This window comes from Rutidosis leptorrhynchoides, chromosome 5 (assembly GCF_046630445.1).
Source record: "Rutidosis leptorrhynchoides isolate AG116_Rl617_1_P2 chromosome 5, CSIRO_AGI_Rlap_v1, whole genome shotgun sequence".
In the NCBI taxonomy this organism is placed as follows: Eukaryota; Viridiplantae; Streptophyta; class Magnoliopsida; order Asterales; family Asteraceae; genus Rutidosis; species Rutidosis leptorrhynchoides.
Genome location: NC_092337.1, coordinates 62,554,878 through 62,565,369, shown reverse-complemented (window position 1 = coordinate 62,565,369; position 10,492 = coordinate 62,554,878). Strand labels below are relative to the sequence as shown.

At 30.7% G+C, this 10,492-nt stretch overlaps 1 pseudogene; it reads right to left on the bottom strand.

Annotated features, from left to right (window-relative positions):
- Positions 1-686: 686 nt before the first annotated feature.
- Positions 687-10,492, bottom strand: part of LOC139848686 (serpin-ZX-like) — a 69,296-nt pseudogene continuing 59,490 nt past the window's right edge.

Genomic DNA, 10,492 nt, shown 5'->3' with positions numbered 1-10,492 from the left:
AAAATAGACTTTTTTTTTAACGGCCCAAAATAGACTTAAGTAATTCTATACCTATATGAATTCAGGATTATCCGCCGCGTTTCGTCGGAAATGATTTTAGTATGGCCGGTATTACGGGTTTTAGTTGTACATTTGGTCACTTTGATTCCTAGCTTGTTTATCTTTGTCCACCTGTTGGTGGTTAAATTGCATTAGGCTTAACTTGTTTGTTTGTCTATTGAGTATTGTATCTGATTTAGTATTCTGATTTCCGTTTGTAATTGATTGTTTGTTCTTTTTAGTATTGTATCTGGTTTAGTATTCTGATTTCCGTTTGTGACGGTAAGTACCTTTTTAATCTTCGAATCTACTTATTTATATTATTTTATTTCGAAAAATATTAATACCTACATAATATGATAATATGAGCAATGTTCTAATCGTCAAACTTTACCTCTGTTTTTCTCCCTGTATACTAATTGTCTCAACATGTCAAATTGTCAATAACTTAATATACACATGGTACATATGTTGAAGGTAATTTATATAGAATAACTTATTAATTAGAAACAAATATAACCATCATAAATGATCAAGTCAAAAATCACTTGAATGCGATTTGTGAGAACGTTCTATGCATTGCCTCTCAAAAGTCGCACTAAACTCACTTTTGGCTGGATCAACACACAAAGACGTCAAAAACACGATCAGTTGATAGTTGGGTCAACAACCTGACCCATAAACAACATGGCTCCACTTGTATCTTCTTTAATCGCAAACAAAAACGGATGATCTGCCACAAAGTCAACCTTAGCATAAGCGCATTCAAGCACAAAGACAGCTCCAGTGACCGCTGCAGCTTCTGTACCTTCTTCGTTTACCTCCACAAATGATTTATGTTGAATGCTCGAAACATATAGCTTTTCGTAAGACATTTCACTCAAACCATGTGTGGGGCTAAAAGGCAACAAGAGGCCTAATTCTTTCAATGTGTCGGAAGCTTCAAACCCAAATGAGATCTTAAATTTTGGGATCAAAAACTGCCCAACCTCTCCTTTTCGGCGTGGAATGTGACGCTCTAAGAAATCAGATTGCGACCCGACTTTCTGTATTAAAGATGGAAGGCCATCTTTTACATCTGGGAGGAAGATGTACATTGTGAAACGTCGTTTATCATTACCATTTTCATATGGAAGACCCAATACTTTGAAATCATCATATTTGTGCAAGAATTGGTCTTTCATGACAACATGAAGGGTACTTGAACTTTGCTACCATCAAGAAGGTGAAAGTCAAAGTCTTTAGTCTTTGACCAAATAAATCAACCAAGTCAAAGACTAGTCCACTACTTGTAACGACCCGGCTTTTTCGACTTGCTTTTGTGCTTTGTGCTTTCACGAAACTGCGTATTTGTGCGTACTGAGCTATATTATACTCTGGGATCTTACTACATGTGGATTACTTTCGTTTATATGTTAAAAAGTGTCTTTAAGTATGTAGGTTACTTAACTTGATCACCGGAAGTCTTTATGACCGTTAGTGTCACTTGACGTTTCGAACAAACCGCGAACTGCGCACACGTTTAACTTCTGTCGTAATTGGAATATTATGACTATGAAATATTAATTATTATTTTATAATAATAATTACTTGGGTTTTTGGATGCTTAATTACGATTAATAATTTACTAGAACACACTAGTTAGTCTTGTTGGACTTTCTACCTTGTTGGACTTAAGCCCACCCTACTCTAGCTAGTGGCCCATTTATTTAGCCCAAATATTAATGACTAGTAACCCAATAATAAGTAAGACAAATGCCCATTTATTAGAGAGAACATGCTAGCATTTGTGTCAAGTATTATCCTTAATGTTGCATGGGATCCTAGCATAAGCACCAACTTTAGACAACCATTAACCAAAAACCAACTTTTTGTCCCCCTTATCCCCCCTTAATTCCAACGGCCAAGAGGCCTTCCCTCACCCTCATTTCCCTATAAATACAAGCCTTATCCCATCCATTTTACACTTGCTCTCATTTATATTTCACACACACTTACTCTCCTATTTTCTCTCTAGTCTTTCTCACTCTAAAACTTGTAAGTTTTTGAAACTCTTCTTCTTCTTCTCTTATTTAATTCGTGTTCATCATCATTCTTTGAAGATCAAGCTTTTTTAGCTTTGATCTTGATTACTTCTTGCAGATTCTAGCATGAATTCTTCAAGAACATGGAAGATTCAAGCTTTCTAGCTTTGAATCTTCACCTACTTTGTAGATCTATATCTTTTTAGCTTTAATCTTGTTATTTATTTATAAAGATTCAAACTTTTATTTGTAATCTTCATGTAACTTAAAGATCCAAGCTTGATGCTTCAAGATCTTCAAGAACAACCAAGATGCAAGCTTTCTAGCTTGAATCTTCATCTCTTTTTGTTGGATCTAAGTTTTCTAACTTATGATCTTATTATAAAGATTCAAACTTGTGTTTGTAATCTTCATGTAACTTCAAGATCCAAGCTTTATGCTTCAAGATCTTCAAGAACACCAAAGGTTCAAGCTTTCTAGCTTTGTAACTTTGTAACTTGTGTGAAAAGGATCCAAGCTCTCTAGCTCAGGGTTCCATCACTTTATTTGACTTAGATTATGTTCATACTTGTTTGATTGATGTAAAGTTTGTAGCTTTAGTTATGAATGTAACATGTAATTGTGTTAAGACTAAGGATATGATGTAACCTTGGTTCATCATCCATCTAAGACTCTTGAATGAGTTGTGTTCTTACTTGGTCTTAACATGTTGTGTATTGATGGTGGAATCTTGGTCAAGGTGATGCTAACCCATCAACGAGTTGTACACTTGAAGCTACAAGCATCAAGGATGAGAACCGTGATGAGCATCAAGTACTAAGAACCCCACCGGAGCACCTTGCTTACTGTTTTTCGTATCTGATCAGGCTCCTGGGCTACTGGAAAAGTTGATTTTCAGGTATCCTGGTTCGAGTAGATGATTTTCTGTTTAAGACTCATCTCAATCCGAGTTACGGTTTGGGATTTATGGCCTTTTCTAAATCACTACATCCTTGTAACGTTGTGCTGAAAATTCGGACCTACTCGCACTTAAACTGTCGCCACGGTCAAAATAAGATGAGTTTGAGTCTAGAAATTGGTCAGCAACTAGAGGACTCCCATACGGAGCCCTGGCCACTGATTTCGCATCTTTTCGATTTACGTAGAGGCCGTAGCAGCTGATCAAAGTAAGCCTATTGTTACGACCTCTATACTTGATTAACTTACTTAGCTTTTACGATGATGAATGATGATGATGATGATGACACTTAAACTTATTTTGTGCACTATTAGAACTTATAAGGACAACATACTGACCTAGTAATCTTTGATTTAGGTTGACGACCTTTCGGACCGAGTTACTACTTGCACACTTTCGTATCAACTTGTATTGCTTATTCACTGTGAGTTATAGCATCCCTTTTTACTACTTTTTACTATTTTTGGGACTGAGAATACATGCGCCTTTTTATGTTTTAATTATTTGACACGAGTACTTAAACTTTACATATGTGTGGGTTATATAACGGCATAAACTTTCCCCTTAGCACTGTAACGTTTAACTATTCGTTTTTGAACCGGTAGACACGAATCTTAGATATGTATCCATAGGGCTTGACATCCCCACTCGGGCTAGTCGCGCTAGCATTTAATGGGTGTTTAATACTTCGAGGACATACGCACTCGCCAGGTGTACTTTTAGGGGGTGATATTTATATTTACGTTAAGTCTAGTTACCATGTGCCCACGGTTAAGCATATACTTTTCATACTGATTTGAAATACTGATTTAAACTGCTGGTTGAAGCACTGAAATCTCCTGGTCTACATTACTTTACTGATTACAAACAAACTATAGCTCACCAACATTTGTGTTGACTTTTTAAGCATGTATTTCTCAGGTGCTTAGACGTTGTTGCTTTCGCTGTTAGACTTGCTGCCTTGGTGTTATAAACTTGCTGTTATAGACTTGCTGTTATGGACCTGCTGTGTTAGATTTCCGCTGCATTACTTAGAGATGTCTCAATCATGGAACTTTTCTTTTGCATTCGTAATTTATGTTATTTTCAAACAATAGCTTTGTAACGACCTTTGGGTCACATACTTATGTTTATGCTTCTATTCATAGGAAGCACGTTATCTTTTATAAAATGTTATCTTTTCATGAATGCAAAACTGATTTTCAAACAGCATATAGTGTTTGACCTTGTAATGATCTTGTTGTTGATGATCCATACACGATGGTTTTGTACGGGGCGTCACATTTGGTATCAGAGCATTGGTTGTAGGGAATTAGGTTGCATTAGTGAGTCTGGACCGAGCTGAGTAGGATTCGCTAATAGGACTAATCTACAACTTGCTTGTTTACCTGTTTCTGCAGAACTGTTGCATGCTACTGTATTATATTACTGCATGCTACTGTATTATATACTGCATGCTACTGCTTACTACTACTGCATGCTACTGCTTACTTTTACTGCTATATGAACTTGTTGCATACTACTGCCTACTTTCGCTGCTATGTGAACTTACTGTATGCTACTGCTTATTCTCGCTACTGCATGTTACTATCTGCTTTTGCATGTTACTTCTGTTTAGTACTGTTATTACTGCCATGCTATGTACTGCTGTAGACGCACTAGGCTGTTGTAGTTACTATGCCTGATTACGTGCTTGCTACCCGTCTGCTTTTCGCTGTACCGACTTGGAGAATTATCTTTCCTAGTTCAGATGTTTTTCTGAACCCTTTCCCGCTCGTCTAACCCTAAGGATTGGTATTGTAATCCACATGTTACTACCGTTCCACCGTTCCAGAGATCGAAATGTTACTTCACGCAATCTAGGAAGAGTACCCCTCGGATTACATGTAAAGACCCGTCCTAATCCATCTGGACGAAGTCCATATCAATTATAAACGATTCACAACAGTTGGTTACATCGCGAGGTACTTGACCTCTATATGATACATTTTACAAACATTGCATTCGTTTTTGAAAAGACAATCTTTCATTACATCAAAAATTGACGACATGCATACCATTTCATAATATATCTAACTATAATTGACTTAATAATAATCATGATGAACTCAACGACTCGAATGCAACTTCTTTTGAAATATGCCATGAATGACTCCAAGTAATATCTTTAAAGTGAGCAAATGCACAGCGGAAGATTTCTTTCATACCTGAGAATAAACATGCTTTAAAGTGTCAACCAAAAGGTTGGTGAGTTCATTAGTTTAACATAAATAATCATTTTCATCATTTTAATAGACCACAAGATTTTCATTTTTCAGTTCTCATAAATATACGTCCCATGCATAGAGACAAAAATCATTCATATGGATTGAACACCTGGTAACCGACCTTAACAAGATGCATATAGAATATCCCCATCATTCCGGGATTCCCTTCGGACATGATAAATTCGAAGTACTAAAGCATCCGGTACTTTAGATGGCGCTTGTTAGGCCCGATAGATCTATCTTTAGTATTCGCGTCAATTAGGGTGTCTGTTCCCTAATTCTTAGATTACCAGACTTAATAAAAAGGGGCATATTCGGTTTAATAATTCAACCATAGAATGTAGTTTCGATTACTTGTGTCTATTTCATAAAACAGTTATAAAAGCAGCGCATATATTCTCAGTCCCAAAAATATATATATTGCAAAAGCATTTAAAAAGGGAGTAATGAAACTCACCGTATTGTATTTTGTAGTAAAAATATATATAACGACATTGAACAACTAAACAATGCAAGATTGGCCTCGGATTCACGAACCTATATCATTTGTATATCTATTAAAACACATATTCGTAATCGAGCAAATTCATATTTTATATCATTAAGTTATATATATATTATATATATATATATATATATATATATATCTGATTAGTATTATTTTAAGAATACATAATTTGTTATATATGAATATTTATATAAAATTTGTTAATATGATTAATACATACTTATATGTAATATAAATATATTCTTACATGTGTAATATTCATTTGTCATAAAAATAATAATGATAACAACAATAATTTTTAGATAAAAAGATAGTTTTTAATATCGTGATAATTTTAGTAATACTAATAATAATCTAAATGTTAATAATAACAATGATAGTAATAATAATAATTTTTAATAAAGTTGATAATTTTAATAATAATGATAAGATAAAATGATAAAAATAATAATATGTAGTGATAACACTAGTAATGATAATGATAATAATATTAGTAATAATGACAATTATAGTCTTTATCTTAGTATATATAATAACAGTTATAATTACTAATATCAGCAATAACAATAACAATACTAATACTAATACTAATAATAATAATAACAATAACAATAATCAACAATAACAATAATCAATAATAATAATGATAATAATAATAATAATAATAATAATAATAATAATAATAATAATAATAATAATAATAATAATAATAATAATAATAATAATAATAATAATAATAATAATTGAAACTACCTTAACAGCTTTCCCTAAAAAAAATTGCCACGAACGAAACTCGAACCCGTGACCTCCTGCTCACCCCACAACACTCAAACCATCCAAGCCGTCCCATTTTTCTGTTATGTTTCCCCCGTAACTTTATTTAACCCGATATTTAAAACCTTCTTCTTCACTTAAATGAAATTGACTAGGGAATAATGAAAAACAGAATAACGAATTTGCAAGTTGGATTAGGACTCGAATTTGAAAGATAACAACTTGAGTAATTGTTTGATCGACAGAAGAAAAGAAAAAAAAAAAAAAATATATATATATATATATATATATATATATATATATATATATATATATATATATATATATATATATATATATATATATATATATATATATATATATATATATATATATATATATATATAATGTCTGTGATAGACATCGTGAAGAACATACAAACCCAAAAACTCAATTTTGAAATTTAGACACTTTCAGAAGATGATTACAAAAAGAAATGTGTTCTAAATCCTACTTATAATCTTTCTCAATCCTTTATTTCACTTAAATCATAACAACTAGTTCGAATTTTATCAAGAACATAAAGTTTGACTTTTTACCCAAGAACTTTAACTTCAAAATTCTCGATAAATATGATGAATTAAAACCTTAAATTTTGCAGGAAGATCGTTTATATCATTCCCAACAAGACCACATTTATACATTTTTGAATTGTATTCGATTTCGAGGAGTTTGATAAAAAGACACATAAACAGAACTGATGTCTGTGTTCTTCCTGTATTTCTGTTAAATTTCAAAAATTTGGGCTAGTTAATCATGATAATTGATAAAGGTGATGAAAAGACTTAATGAGTTAAACAATACACTGAATAATTTGATTGTTTTGTAGCCCATGGAGAATGTCGACTGGATAATTACTCAGGAAGGAAGACAAGAGAAAAAATAAAAAATGAAAAGCAGATTAGGACGTTAAACAGATTCTTGGACTGTATGAACAATGGAATCAAATCAGAGACAGATTTTAGGAGTTTAATATAGTTGAATGAAACAGATGGTACGATTTTTGTTTGATTCCTTTTATAATTTTATAGTAAATACAATTAATTAATAAATCTATTATTAATAATTATAAAAGAAGAAAAAGAACAAAATAAATAATAGATGATACAGATTGATAACAGATTTTGAATTGATCTGAATTGGGAAGTCGATATATACCCTAAATATTTATGCAATATAAATAGAAAGAGAGTGACGTGAATCAAAAGTTGTATTCATCTATTTCTGTGTTTATGTTTACGAAAAAAATATATGTATCAGTTATTTATTATTATTATATCTGTTATATTAAATTCTATGATATTAATTAATAACATAATTCTATTTATAAAATCTGTTGATGTTATTAATTTATAATAAGTATACTAGCAATAATAACAATATAATTAATGATATTAATATATATATATATATATATATATATATATATATATATATATATATATATATATATATATATATATATATATATATATATATATATATATCTATTTTCATAGTTATACATTTATGTATTTTCTATTGGTATTAATAATATATCTAACATTGATTTTAATAATGATATTTTTATTATTAATGGTACTAATAATATTATTGGTTATAATAACATTAATTTTATTGATAATAATGATATTAACAATATATACTTATCTATATATATACACTTTATATAATAATAGTAATGATACAAATATTAATTTTAATGTTAATGAAAATAATAATAATACTACTTTAACAACTATATTTTCAACTCGTAATTATTTTAATATTGTATTATTACAACTTGTTAATCATATTTACTAATTATATATTATACAATAACATATCTTGGATATTTACTATTTATTAATTTTTATAGATTACAATATATATATATATATATATATATATATATATATATATATATATATATATATATATATATATATATATATATATATATATATATATATATATATAATATTACTTATGTATACATATATATATATTTATATATTTATTTAATAACATCTTATTTATTTTGTACATTACACTATCTATTTAATTCAAATGATTAATTGATATTTTACTAATTCAAATTATTATATGTACTTTTGTTTACATATACACATATACATATACACATTTATATACATTTAGTTATTTACAAATAATTGATCGTGAATCGTCGGAAAGGGTCAAGGTCAAATGCATTCATGTAAACTGTTCCAAAGTTTTCGAGACTCACCATTACAGACTTTGCTTATCGTATCGAAATCAAATAAGATTCAAGTTTAAATTTGGTCGGAATTTCCCGGGTCATCACAGTACCTACCCGTTAAAGAAATTTCGTCCCGAAATTTGAGTGAGGTCATCATGGCTAACAATAAAAATGTTTTCCTGGCGAATATGGGTGGTAAATAGAGTTTTATCATTACCGAGTAATATAGATTAAACAATTCGGTTACTTGAAGCGTATGAGTGAAGCTATCGCAAAAGATTGAAATAGGAAAAGTAAAGATTTGTCTTAACTTTTGACAGAGTCAGGGTTGAATTCCGGATTTCAAGGGGTTTAAAGAAAATCTTCGAAATCTAAAAGATTTGATTCTTCGGCGAGTAAGGAAATTAAGATCCCTATAATTAAATACGGTGATCTGCCTCGATTTCTCCGTCTGATATTTCCATTATAAATTAAACTCTTCCCGTTCCATAATTTTCACCATTCCTATACTCTCTTTCTTAAATCATACATCCAAAAGATTGTGAAAATGCTTAATCCAGTTTTAATCCTTGATATTTTTCTAATTATCATTTCTGTCATCTTTTTTTTTTTTTTTATCTTTCATCGGAAGAATCTGTTTACTTCTACTATTACCTTGGGGTGATACTATTCTTAATTATACCGTGTCTTTATATTGCTATTCGTATTAATATCCATGGTTTGTAATTTCTGCGTTGTTGTTGGATTTTATATCTTCCCTTATATTTCAATGTCACTGCTTCTGTCTTATAATTATTGTCATCCCCAGTTAATACTCCCCCCTATTTGCTTCGATTTATACTCCAATTTCTATTTCGGAGCTTTGTCCCTTCGTTTCTTCTTCTTGCGATTGGGCATCTCTTGTAATGGTCCAGAATTCGCAGATATAAGTTTTAGAATGAACATTGTTAATGTCCTAAGAAAGAAACGCTAATAGCACAATTTGACTTGTCAAATTACCAGAATTCAAGGAAAGATAGGACTATCAAGAAAAATATGTTCTTGATATGTTTATAGATTTAGACAGAATGTAAGAGTCGTGTAACATAGTACATGATGACGTTATGATCTGTGAATCATCACATTCCATTTAGAAACTCAGCATGACTTACTGTAATATAATCACGTTAATCAAGTGTCATTATATTATACTAATTCATACATCAGTTCCCAACATTACTTCAATAACATTCATATTTTAAGCTCGAAAGTTTACAGAATATAGAAACTAACAGTTTCTATATGATGTAATACTGATAGCACGAAGGGATTAATGATTTCAGATAAGATTAGTTATGAAAATATCTTCAGAAATATAGAGGATATTTATAATGAAAGATACTATGATATCTTGGAATTTCTAATATCGAAGGATGGTGAAGAAAATTTGTCCGTAAGAGTTTGGAGTCAGAAGTAAGGTATTCGCTAAAGATTTCATCAGAAACAGAATCATCAGGATTCTTAATGTACAAGTTTAGTCCTTGTGATTTGTTCAGAGACTCCTTCGTAATTTGCTCAATCAGTTTTTTTTAGTACCAATTTTTCTATCGAGCGTTCCTAACACTCCTTTCTTTATCAACAAACTTTTGGCCGTTTAGATCATCTACCATTTTTTCTGTTTCCTCTGCATTTAATGCTACGATA